The sequence below is a fragment of the Delphinapterus leucas genome, chromosome 3, assembly GCF_059928025.1.
Source record: "Delphinapterus leucas isolate spDelLeu-1000000601 "Yukka" chromosome 3, BTC_Dleu_Yukka2, whole genome shotgun sequence".
Lineage (NCBI taxonomy): Eukaryota > Metazoa > Chordata > Mammalia > Artiodactyla > Monodontidae > Delphinapterus > Delphinapterus leucas.
In genome coordinates, this window is record NC_143131.1 from 51,757,959 (window position 1) to 51,771,418 (window position 13,460).

Consider the following 13,460-nt stretch of genomic DNA (forward strand, 5'->3'; position numbering starts at 1 on the left):
TCCCACTGTGCTTAGCACTGGGACCAAGACAGGGGAAGTTCAAAAATATATAGATAATAAATGATCAAATAAAGGATGACCCTGTGGTGGACAGGTATATGATTAATAACTAAATATCAAATAGACATAAGAGAGAAGCCACTGGTTCAATCTCAGACAAATGATTTACTGAGAATTCTTCATGGCTTTTTTGCCCTACTTATTGCTATAGTCACACCCTAAATAATATTTAGGGTCAAAGATGTCTAAGAGAGAGGCCCTAATTCACAGGATATACTGTTCAGTCTCTAGCATCAGTGTCAACAGGAATGATACAAAGGCACTATTAAGACCTCAATCATTAATAAATATAGATTGCTAATCTAGTTGCCAGGACTGAAAAGGAATATACTAAGATAGTTGGCAGCTAGGGCACTACTGTGTAGTCATGTGTTTTGGACTCTGGTTTTCAATGTCTCTCTTTATCCTGGTCAAAGTCTCTCTGCCAAAGGCTGTGACTTTGAGAAATTGCAGCTTATCCACTCATACTAAAACAAATCCTACAGATTTTTTTCTTTTCCTTTGCATTCAATTTCCTGGTAGAATACTGGATCCCACTGTGGGTTTTTTGGTTTGTTTGTTGTATACAGTAACTGCTCATCATTCTGCTTCTCAGTACCCAAAATTTTGCTGTTTTCTCCTCTTTCATTAGTCCTTATGTGGAGTATGGTTTTTAAATAATTTATTTACTGTCATTTTGGTGGAAGTTCAGGAAGGATAGAGCTAAAACATGTTCAATTTGCCATCTTCAACTAAAAAAAGTTCGTGTTTCCACTGTATTTTTAATGGTGATAAAATACAATATATAAAATATGCCAACTTAACAATTTAAGTGTATGATTTAGTGCCATTAATTACATTCACAGTGTTGTACAATCATTACTATCTATTCCCCCAAATTTTTATCAGCCCAATCAGAGACTTTGTACCCATTAAACAATAATAACTCTCCATTCCTCCCTCCCCTCAGTCCCTGGCAATCTCTAATTTACTTTCTGTCTCTATCAATTTGCCCATTCTAGATATTTATATGGAATAATGAAGTTTTCTTTTATGTCTGGCTTACTTAATTTAGCATATTGTTTTCAAGGTTCATCGATATTATATCATGCATCAAAACATTCCCTTTCATGGCTGAATAGTATTCCATTATATGTGTACAATACATTTTGTTTATCCATTCACCTTTTGAAGGACTCTTAGGTTGTTTCCATGTTCTGGCTATTATGAATAGTGCTGCTATGAACACTGGTATATAAATCTCTTTTTTAGTTCCTGTTTTCAATGATTTGGGGTATATACTTAGAAGTGTAATTGCTGGGTATTATGTTAATTCTGTTTTACTTTTTGAGGATTCACCAAACCGTTTGCCACCATTTTCCATTCTCTCTAGAAATGTATAGGGTTTCATTTCCTCCACATCCTTGAAGACACTTATTTTTATTGTCGTTGTTATTATTGTCATACTAGCAGGTGTAAGGTTTTATATCACAGTGGTTTTGATTTGCATTTCCCTAATGTCTAATGATGTTGAGCATATTTTCATGTGCTTATTGGCCACTTGTATAGCTTCTTTGGAGAATTATCTGTTAAGTTCTTTGTCCATTTATTAATTGGTTTGTTCTGTATTCTTCCTGATAAAGGGAGAAAAACTTCCAGTCTTTCACCACTGAGTATGATGTTAACTGTCAGGATTTGATATATAGACTTTATCATGTTAAGGAAGTTTCCTTATATTCCCAGTTTGTTGAGTGTTTTTATGTAGTTTTATTATGAAAGGGCATTGAATTTTGTCAAGTTCTTTTTCTGGATCAATTGAGATGATTGTGGTTTTTTTTTTTCAATCTATAATGTGGTATATAATACTGATTGATTTTCATATTTTGAATCACCCTTGCATTCCTGGGATCATTGTGAATTTCTAGTACGATATAAATATTATACTACTTACTTTCAGATAAGATAAAATTAATGAATTAATTTTTTATAACAAAAAATTAAAGAAGTAGGACACAGGAAAGGGTTTTTGCTATGAATTGTCAGAAACACTTGAACAAATTAAACTTATTTTCTATTTTTTTCCTCTTTGTTTGATGTGCTTTATTTCTCTAAGTATGAAAAAATAGCTAATTAAATCAGCAGCTATCCATGAACATTTCCCCACTTTAGCCATATGTGAATTTATTACTAACTTTCAGTTACTAATATTTTAGTAGTATGATCAATATAGTGTTATACCCAGGAACTTAGGAAAAGATCACTGCCTAAGAGTGAAGTGCTCAGTTTAATTGGGCAGTGGTCAAATACAGTCAAGGTAAGAGGAGGTATTCTCCCGGGAAGCTGTCTGCCCCGGCATGGACTGTACATGGCAGCAGGAAGTTCAATGGTATGAATGTAGTCTAGAATAATATATATTCCAAGAAGACAACTTGTCCTATGTTTTCAACACCATCCAAGAAAGAGCTTGTCTTAAACCTAAGATTTGGTATCATAGCTCAGTGACAGTGACTGTTGTTATAAAATTAGCTACCCTTGTTCTGACTCTGTGCTTACAAAGTTACTTTGTAATTGTAATTTGGCCTTCATTTATACAGACATATGTATTTTTGCATAAACATAGTATATACATATACATACACCACACACACACACACACACACACACACACACACACAGGAAAATCAGTGTATGCTGGAGTTAGCTAATACCTGCTTGGGAGGGCCTACTATTAAATTTTCAAAAATTTTGCAAGTCAGTTGACATGTTAGTAGCTTGAAATTGGTCCTGATCAAAGTAATTCACACATAAAAATCAGTAAATGCTACAAATAATTTCCCTCTCTCTACCCTCTCCAAGAGCCAATTATTATATATTTATCAGCATACTACTTCTAAGATAAAACATACTAAATTTTTTTTATCTGCTAGATAATTTCTGAGGGCACAAAAATAAATTTCTGGGATTTGCAAAGCTGAGACTGTGACACTCATGTATGAAGAGCGTAATAAAGTAGTACAATAATAATATCCATCATTTACCCAGTACTATTATGTGCGAGGCCCTCAAAACATATTCCCTTTTAATTATCACAACAACCCAGCAGTTAAATGTTATAGTACCTCCATTTTACATCTGGGAGAGCTAGGAAATTTAACCAATGGGCTAGACAAAGACAACCACCTTGTCTCCATGAGAGTTCATGCCTGAACCATCAACTGGCCTCCATCTTTGACAATTCTGCCTTACTTTTATTACAAGAGTTAGGAGTAAGCTATAGGGAATAAAAATTTAATCATTTAATATTTGGTCGACACTTTTTTTCTTGAAATGTTTCTAGATTAGTATTAGGAATATCATATCCTATCTGGTCATCATTTTCCTCACCTCTCAAATGAATATTTGGGTTAAGATGGCACTTTTAGCTCTAAAGGCAATACGGTTTTGTAATGGTAATATGGATATATGGGAATGCCATTTCCATAAAAATCCTATTAATACAAATGTTAGTCCTAAAGCTTTTATTTTACCTTAGTTATATAACTTATTGGTTAAGAGAATAAATTTTAAAGTTAGATGGCCTTGGATTTGAAATCTACATATGCTCATTTCTAGCTATATGGCTAGTTAGTCAGTCAAGTTGTTTAGTCCCAAAGATCTTCCGTTAATTTATCTCTTCAGTAATAATAATCATAACACTTACCCCAATCTCATCCCAAGGTTGCTCTAAGGATTTAATGTATTAATGTAGTGAAGTGCTCAACAAAGTGCCTGGTACAAAGTAAATGGTAATTATTTTTTTTAGTCTGGTGATTTAGGGAAGCACATTACTTTTTCCAGTGGTATAATGGAAGAATGTCACTTAGGCATTTTCCTCATTATATAACTAATTCATATGCTTCATCAGTAACTTTTCATTTGGAAAAAGCAATATATAATTTTAAAATAATTTGGAACTTATCAGCTAAAAAAGGCCATTTTACATTGGGATACAAATATACAAATGACTGTTGACATGTTATAAATGTACTTAATACTTCAAAAACAAGTATGCTTTTATAGTCTTTTCTCAGTGTTTGAATGCCTCAGTTAAATGGGATTGAACTGAAATGACTTCACTTCAACAAGAAAATGATTAATCAGATTCTCTTAAAATATACTGCATAGCATATGTTATTCTTGCTCTCAGTTATTCTTTCTTCATTACAGTGTAATTGCTTTGGAATGTATAGCTTTACTTAAACTATAAAAAATGCAGACTAAATATCTATCTCAAGAAGAGAGCTAAGAAGCTATATTTACTATATTTGAGATCGGTACCTGGATGGCCTTAATGGCTTGCCAGATGTATTCAGGGATACCTTAAAAGGCCACATTCTACTGAATTCTCTCTTTGAATTACTAAATGAGCCTAAGAGAGGGTTTTGAAAGCTTTCAGAGAAAAATCCCCTACAGCCTTGTGTATTTAAACACCCACTATACAAACTGAAAGACTGTTTCAGCATGAGGCTGCTGCCTCATGAGGATATGACTAGCGGAATAATTGGGTGAATACTCTTCTGAACCATATGCTCTAAAATACAGCATGCACTAGTCTGCTGGTAAGCGAGATGGGATCATGAGGTAGTTTTCTTAGACTCATACTACATGAATTTCTCTAAAATTAGGGGTAGATGGTCTAGGTCAACCCCAGTCCAAATCATGAGAGCTAATAGAGCCTAATGGCTAAGCACACACATTTAGGAATCAGATGGATGTAGGTTCAAATCTGAAGTCTGTAACTCACCAGCTTTCTGATCTTGGGCAAATTGTTTCGGTGCTCTAAGCTTCAAGGTCTCATCTATAAAATGGATATAAATTATAGTCTGCCTCATAGGGCACTTGTGAGGATTAAATGAAATAATGAATAGAGTATGTAGCAAAATGCTTGACAGGTAAATGGGCTCATAAATACTTGCTATTTTTATTTTTAAAATATACTCTCTCTCCATCAATAATAAATCAATTTTGACAAATAATACCATTTTAAGAAATAACCATCCCTGGGAGGGGTCAATATTAAAGCCCTTACCACATAACACTTTATCTAGCAACAACTTAGTAGATGCTGTGACAGCTGAGATTGTGTGGACTGTGCATCTGAAGGACACCTAGCAAACAGCCACAGTGAGATAGATGGAGCACTGCAAAGACTGGTAGGCTCCAGTGACAATCTTGGCATATTTCACAATTTTGCTTGAAGCAAGTCTTGATGACACCATTAAAATTTTCCTTTTTATCTCTGGCTTACTCTAACTATATCCGCATGCGAAGGTCTTATATCTTGGACTATCTGCAGAATCCAAACACCTGCTGTATCCCTCACCTCCAGCCAGACACAAGAAAATGATGCTCTCATCTACACATATATAAGCCTAGACAAAGAGGAATGGGAGGTGCACAGAAGACAAGCAGACACTCTTCTCCATTTCACAATATTCCAAATACAAAGAAGGGAATGGATCTTAATGTGTTACCTGATACACTGATAGAACAGAACACCAGGTGGATTGCTCTCCAATGTAATGCTCAAAAACATTTAAAGAAATGTACCATTTAAATATAAAACATTAAGCATCAACTCAAACTAATAGTGACTCTAGTTTTAGAAAACCAGCTGTCTCTAACTACATCATGGAAGGTTACTAAATCTCAAAGTAAGGTATGTTTTTGTTCTGTTTTCATTTAAAAAAATAAATATACCATTTGGAACATCACAAGTGGGTGCTGCAATGTACTGTAAACCAAGAACAGCTATAATAGCTCTCTACAAGCAACTCGAAAAGAACAGGGCATTTGCATCCATTCACCAAGTAAATGCTAGACATAAATCCATCATCAGAACACATGAATGAAACAAAGATAGGCCCATAATTAGAATTCTTCCTCAGCAATGGTCTTGATGAACACTGTTGCTCCTTGCCCAGCCGTTCTCAATCCTGGCTGCTTGTTGGAGTCATTTGAGGTCCTTTTAAAAGTGTTTCCGTTCTCAGAGATCCTGATTTAGTACTGTGAGAGTGGGACATAGGCATTATTTTGCACTTTTTATTTTGAAGTAATTTCAAACTTACAAAATAAAAGTGCAATAAGAGTTCAAAGAAATCCCATATACCCTTATTCCCATTTAGATTTTGCCAACCATCCCAATAACGTCCTTTACAGCAAAATGATCCAAACCAGGATGAAGTGTCACGCTTCGTTGTTTTATCTCTTCAATCTCCCTAAGTCTGGAAGAGTTCCACAGTTCTTCTGTGACTTTACCAACCGTAATATTTCTGAAACTATGACAGTTGTTTTGTAGAATATCCTTCAAGTTGGATTTGTGTTTCCTCATGAGTAGACTCAGGCTATGGATTTTGGCAGAAAAATCACCAAGACTGTCTCTTCTCATTGTATCCCATCAGGTGACACAAAATGTCAGTGTGTGTCATCACTGGCAACAACTTTGATAAATTGTTGGAGGTCTTGATTAGGATCTGCTCAAGTTACTCTTTTCCCACTGTATTTATAATTATTTTGTGGGGAGACACTTTGAGGCTACGTAAATGTGCTCTGCGTCATTAAACTTTCACCCACTGGTTTTAATATACACTGGTGTTCTTTGTTGGCCAAATTATTACTATAATAGTTTCCAAACTGTGATTTTTCCAATTCTACCATTACTTCTACATTTACTGTTTGGCCTTCTTTAAGTAAAAGCTTTCTCTTCTCCACATTGATGTGCTCAATTATTTATTTCACTGTAGACTCATAGATTTCCTTATATATTCCTCTTTTATTCAATACTACCCATAACTATCAGTATTTATTTAAATGCCCAAATTGTTCTAGAGTTTTTAGTGGAGCCTCTTCAAGCTGACACCTGTATTTTTTGACATGACCCCATCATTATTTGAACACTTTCTTATTTCTATCGTAGCAAGCAGCCAGAGATATGGAACACAAACACCTTTTACTTTCGTATTTAATTTCTCTATCTATATCGAGATATAAAAAAAAAACATGTGTTCACATACATATTACTAATTCCAATCCAATACTACAGTGCATGTTCCAACTTTCTCCCATTTCATATTTGTAATTTCCTTTTCTGACAGTGAGAAACCTAACTCTGGTATCCTCAATATGTTTACTTTGTCTCAGTCTCCCTGAAACCTGTCTAGGTCCTCTAAGGCTATTGTCCTCATTCAGCCCTTCCTAATGGCTTGTAGTCTGGAGCGAAGAAGGGAGATGTGTAGGGAGGGAACAAGAGAGGGGAGAGGAAAGGAAGATAATAATATTTTAAAAGCTCCTCAGGTAAAACTAATAACCAGCTTTGAAATCATTACCACTATTCTTTTTACAACCAACCCTGCCTGCCTCCCAGATCTGCATTGGGAAATGGGACTAGATTTCAACAATTTTTACTTGTCACTATCTCCTCAATGCCAACATAATATGAGAGTCAGTAATAAGAAAAGTTTCTTTTTGGTAGTATGCATGTTCCATCTAAAAATAACCAGACTGGTGTTTTACAAATGCAAAAACTTGCTTCCTCTCTCTGGGTGAATTGATATACAATGGATACATCTCAAATGAGCCCTAGCCCATGTACTTAGAAGTAGAACAAATCTGTAAATGCAGATCAGGGCCTTATACTCTTCCCAGTAGGGTTCACAAACACATCATTTCTTTCCTTCTCTTTCTTTTCTTTTCTGATAAATGGGATATAAATCTTTATTTTCCTGTTTCCAGAGAACACAGAGAACAAATTGTGGCTTGGACTATAGTCAAGACCATTTATTTTCCATTTATTACTCTTAAAAAAACTCCAAAACTGAAAAGTTAGACTTGAATTTTTGACCCAATAAAAAACATACTGGGTTTAAAAAGTCTTATTTTTTTCACTGAAGACATAAATCCTGAAAGACTCTGACATAATATCAAGAAAATATCTCTCCACAGAAAACCTATGTCTGGGGAGAAAGAAGAACATTTACAGCGTATTTCAACTTACTGAAAGTCAGCGTAGAGTTGAACAGATGCAAAACCACATTTTGCTTATTATAATCCACAAGGGGGATGGGGAACACTGATTTTCATTTGCAGTTCAAAATATTTCAAGGTTATGTCAATAAAATATCTATGCTATCATGGTGGGTGTTCTGAGTACTCTGAGCTTCACAGCTCTGTACAGTGTCATCATCCAACAGAAGGGGAGGGATGGCTGATGTTAGGGAAACATTTTCTCCTATTGCTCCTGCCTAACTGGGCTACATCTATGATTACATGAGTCAGTTCTCTTCCAGGAACGTCGTCACTTCAGCTATTCTCTAAACCTGGTTCTGACTGAATATTCTATCCATGATTAAAGGCTCCAATCAATTGTCATATGCTCCATAAAGTCTCCCTTGACTCTCCCCACACTCCCTCGTAGTGAGAAGTGACCGTCCTTACTCGTAACTCTTTATCCTCAATTATTTTATTTGCCTCAATTATTTCATTTATAGACACTTTAGAGGGTCTTCTGAACATCAGCAGCTATTTATTTTTATCTCTCACAAAACCTGGCACAATGGCGAACATGGTGAAAAATCAATGGCTAATTCAGGAATAAAGGCGGATGCAAATGTTGCCAAGCCATTTCATCCCACAGTCAGTCTGGTTCATCCCCCTCATCTCTGAGTTAGTTAAAGCAAAGGTTCATGGTGTTATGATCTTTTATTTTTCTACTGTTCTAAAAAAGACAACTGAAGGTAGGCGAAAAACCATAAGAGAATGTTGACAAAGAGTTTGGTGAAGAAATTTTCAAATGAGATAGAAGTGTTGGGTAATATTAAGTCTCATTTTAACTTTTCTGTTTCAGTACCCAGTGAAGCATGAGGTGCTATGTGATAGGAAGTTTTATCCATCTCTGGTAACACGCGCCTGCATAGAGAGAGAAGGCACAAAGACAAACACATTGGCCCAGTAAGGGAATCTGAAAATATCACCACTGAAAGGCCAAATCATTAGGCCCACAACTTTTCATGAAATATACCTAGTGCAGAAAATTTAAGTTGCTCCCATAACCCTTCCTTCTCTATAAAGCCTTCAAAATGATTAAAAAAAATGATCATTTCCTCTTAACTTATTCTGATTGAAAATGCCATTCTCTCTTCACTCACTTTTCCCTGAGTCTTCATCCGCCCATAATATAAATATAGCACTAGCTTTGGCAGCTCTTTATTTTTTTCCCTGGAAAAAGCATATTTTTAAAATTTTATTGAGGTATACTTGATTTACAATGTTAATTTCTGCTGTACAGCAAAGTGACTTCAGTTATACATATATATGTATGCTTTTTCATATTCTTTTCCATTACGCTTTTTTTTTAACATCTATGTTGGAGTATAATGGCTTTACAATGGTGTGTTAGTTTCTGTTTTATAACAAAGTGACTCAGCTATACATATACATGTATCCCCATATCTCCTTCCTCTTGCGTCTCCCTCCCCGCCTCCCTATCCCACCCATCCAGGTGGTCACAAAGCACTGAGCTGATCTCCCTGTGCAATGCAGCTGCTTCCCACTAGCTGTTTTACATTTGAAAGTATATATAAATCCATGCCACTGTCTCACTTCTTCCCAGCTTACCCTTCCCCATCCCTGTGTCCTCAAATCCATTCTCTACGTCTGCACCTTAATACCTGTCTGCCCATAGGTTCTTCAGAACCACTTTTTTTTAGATTCCATATATATGTGTTAGCACACAGTATTTGTGTTTCTCTTTCTGACTTACTTCTCTCTGTATGACAGACTGTAGGTCCATCCACTTCACTACAAATAACTCAATTTCGTTTCTTTTTTGGCTCAGTAATATTCCATTGTATATACGTGCCACATCTCCTTTATCCATTCATCAGTCGATGGACATTTAGGTTGTTTCCATGTCCTGGCTATTGTAAATAGAGCTGCAATGAACGTTGTGGTATGTAACACTTTATGAATTACAGTTTTCTCAGGGTATATGCCCAGTAGTGGGATTGCTGGGTTGAATGGTAGTCCTATTTATAGTTTTGTAAGGAACCTCCATACAGTCCTCCACAGTGGCTGTATCAATTTGCATTCCCACCAACAGTGCAAGAGGGTTTCCTTTTCTTCACATCCTCTCCAGCATTTATTGTTTCTAGATTTGTTGATGATGGCCATTCTGACTGGTGTGAGGAGATACCTCATTGTAACTTTGATTTGCATTTCTCTAATGATTAGTGATGTTGAGCATTCTTTCATGTGTTTGTTGGCAATCTGTATATCTCCTTTGGAGAAGTGTCTATTTAGGTCTTCTGCCCATTTTTGGATTGGGTTGCTTCTTTTTTTGATACTGCCTTGCATGAGCTGCTTGTAAATTTTGGAGATTAATCTTTTGTCAGTTGCTTCATTTGCAAATATTTTCTCCCATTCTGAGGGTTGTCTTTTTGTCTTGTTATGCAAAAGGTTTTAAGTTTCATTAGGTCCCATTTATTATTTTTGTTTTTATTTCCATTTCTCTAGTAGGGGGCTCAAAAAGTACCTTGCTGTGATTTATGTCATACAGTGTTCTGCCTAGGTTTTCCTCTAAGAGTTTGATAGTGTCTGGCCTTACATTTAGGTCTTTAATCCATTTTGAGCTTTCTTTTGTGTATGGTGTTAGGGAGTACTCTAATTTCATTCTTTTATGTGTAGCTGTCCAGTTTTCCCAGCACCACTTACTGAAGAGGCTGTCTTTTCTCCATTGTATATTCTTGCCTCCTTTATAAAAAATAAGGTGACCATACGTGTGTCGGTTTACCTCTGGGTTTTCTATCCTCTTCAATTGATCTATATTTCTGTTTTTGTGCCAGTACCATATTGTCTTGATTACTGTAGCTTTGTAGTATAGTCTGAAGTCCAGGAGCCTAATTCCTCCAGCTTCGGTTTCCTTTCTCAAGATTGCTTTGGCTATTTGGGGTCTTTTGTGTTTCCATACAAATTGTGAATTTTTTTGTTCTAGTTCTGTGAAAAATGCCACTGGTAGTTTAATAGGGATTGCATTGAAACTGTAGATTGCTTTGGGTAGTATAGTCATTTTCACAATGTTGATTCTTCCAATCCAAGAACATGGTATATCTCTCCATCTGTTTGTATCCTCTTTAATTTCTTTCATCAGTGTCTTATAGTTTTCTGCATACAGGTCTTTTGTCTCCTTAGGTAGGTTTATTCCTAGGTATTTTATTCTTTTTGTTGCAATGGTAAATGGGAGTGTTTCCTTAATTTCTCTTTCAAGTTTTTCATCATTTGTGTATATGAATGCAAGAGATTTCTGGGCATTAATTTTGTATGCTGTTACTTTACCAGATTTATTGATTAGTTCTAGTAGTTTTCTGGTAGCATCTTTAGGGTCCTCTATGTATAGTATCATGTCATCTGCAAACAATGACAGCTTTACTTCTTCTTTTCTGATTTGGATTCCTTTTATTTCTTTTTCTTCTCTGATTACTGCAGCTAAAACTTCCAAAACTATGTTTAATAATAGTGGTGAGAGTGAACAACCTTGTCTTGTTTCTGATCTTAGAGGAAATGGTTTCAGTTTTTCACCATTGAGAATAATGTTGGGTGTGGGTTAGTCATATATGGCCTTTATTACGTTGAGGAAAGTTCCCTCTATGCCTACTTTCTGGAGGGTTTTTTACCAAAAATGGGTATTGAAGTTTGTCGAAAGCTTTTTCTACATCTATTGAGATGATCATATGGCCTTTCTCCTTCAATTTGTTAATAGGGTTTATCACATCGATTGATTCATGTATATTGAAGAATCCTTGCATTCCGGGATAAACCCCACTTGGTCATGGCATATGATCCTTTTAACATGCTGTTGGATTCTGTTTGCTAGTATTTTGTTGAGGATTTTTGCATCTACGTTCATCAGTGATATTGGTCTATAGCTTTCTTTCTCTGTGACATCCTTGTCTGGTTTGGGTATCAGGGTGATGGTGGCCTTGTAGAATGAGTTTGGGAGTGTTCCACCCTCTGATATATTTTGGAAGAGTTTGAGAAGGATAGGTATTAGCTCTTCTCTAAAAGTTTGATAGAATTTGCCTGTGAAGCCATCTGGTCCTGGGCTTTTGTTTGTTGGAAGATTTTTAATCACAGACTCAATTTCAGTGCTTGAGATTGGTCTGTTTATATTTTCTATTTTTTCCTGGTTCTGTCTCGGGAGGTTGTGCTTTTCTAAGGATTTGTCCATTTCTTCCAGGTTGTCTATATTATTGGCATAGAGTTGCTTGTAGTAATCTCTCATGATCTTTTGTATTTCTGCAATGTCAGTTGTTACTTCCCCTTTTTCATTTTTAATTCTATTGATTTGAGTCTTCTCCCTTTTTTTCTTGATGAGTCTGGCTAATGGTTTATCAATTTTGCTTATCTTCTCAAAGAACCAGTCTTTAGTTTTATTGATCTTTGCTATTGTTCCCTTCATTTCTTTTTCATTTATTTCTGATCTTTTATGATTTCTTTCCTTCTGCTAACTTTGGGGTTTTTTTTGTTCTTCTTCCTCTAATTGCTTTAGGTGTAAGGTTAGGTTGTTTGAGATGTTCCTTCTTTCTTGAGGTAGGATTGTTTTATTATAAACTTCCCTCTTAGAACTGCTTTTGCTGCACCCCATAGGTTTTGGGTCATTGTGTTTTCATTGTCATTTGTTTCTAGGTATTTTTTTATTTCCTCTTTGATTTCTTCAGTGCTTGCTTGGTTATTAAGTAGTATATTGTTTAGCCTCCATGTATTTGTATTTTTTACAGATCTTTTCCTGTAATTGATATATAGTCTCATAGGGTTGTGGTTGGAAAAGATATTTGATATGATTTCAATTTTCTTAAATTTGCCAAGGCTTGATTTGTGACCCAAGATATCATCTATCCTGGAGAATGTTCCATGAGCACTTGAGAAGAAGGTGTACTCTGTTGTTTTTGGATGGAATGTCCTATAAATATCAATTAAGTCCAGCTTGTTTAATGTATCATTTAAAGCTTGTTTCCTTATTTTCATTGTAGATGATCTGTCCATTGGTGAAAGTGAGGTGTTAATGTCCCCTACTATGATTGTGATACTGTCAATTTCCCCTTTTATGGCTGTTAGCATTTGCCTTATATGCTGAGGTGCTGCTATGGTGGGTGCATAAATATTTACAATTGTTATATCTTCTTCTTCAATTGATCCCTTGATCATTATGTAGTGTCTTTCTTTGTCTCTTGTAATAGTCTTTATTTTAAAGTCTATTTTGTCTGATATGAGAATTGCTACTCCAGCTTTCTTTTGGTTTCCATTTGCATGGAATATCTTTCTCCATCCCCTCACTTTCAGTCTGTATGTGTTCCTGGGTCTGAAGTGGGTCTCTTGTAGACAGCATATAT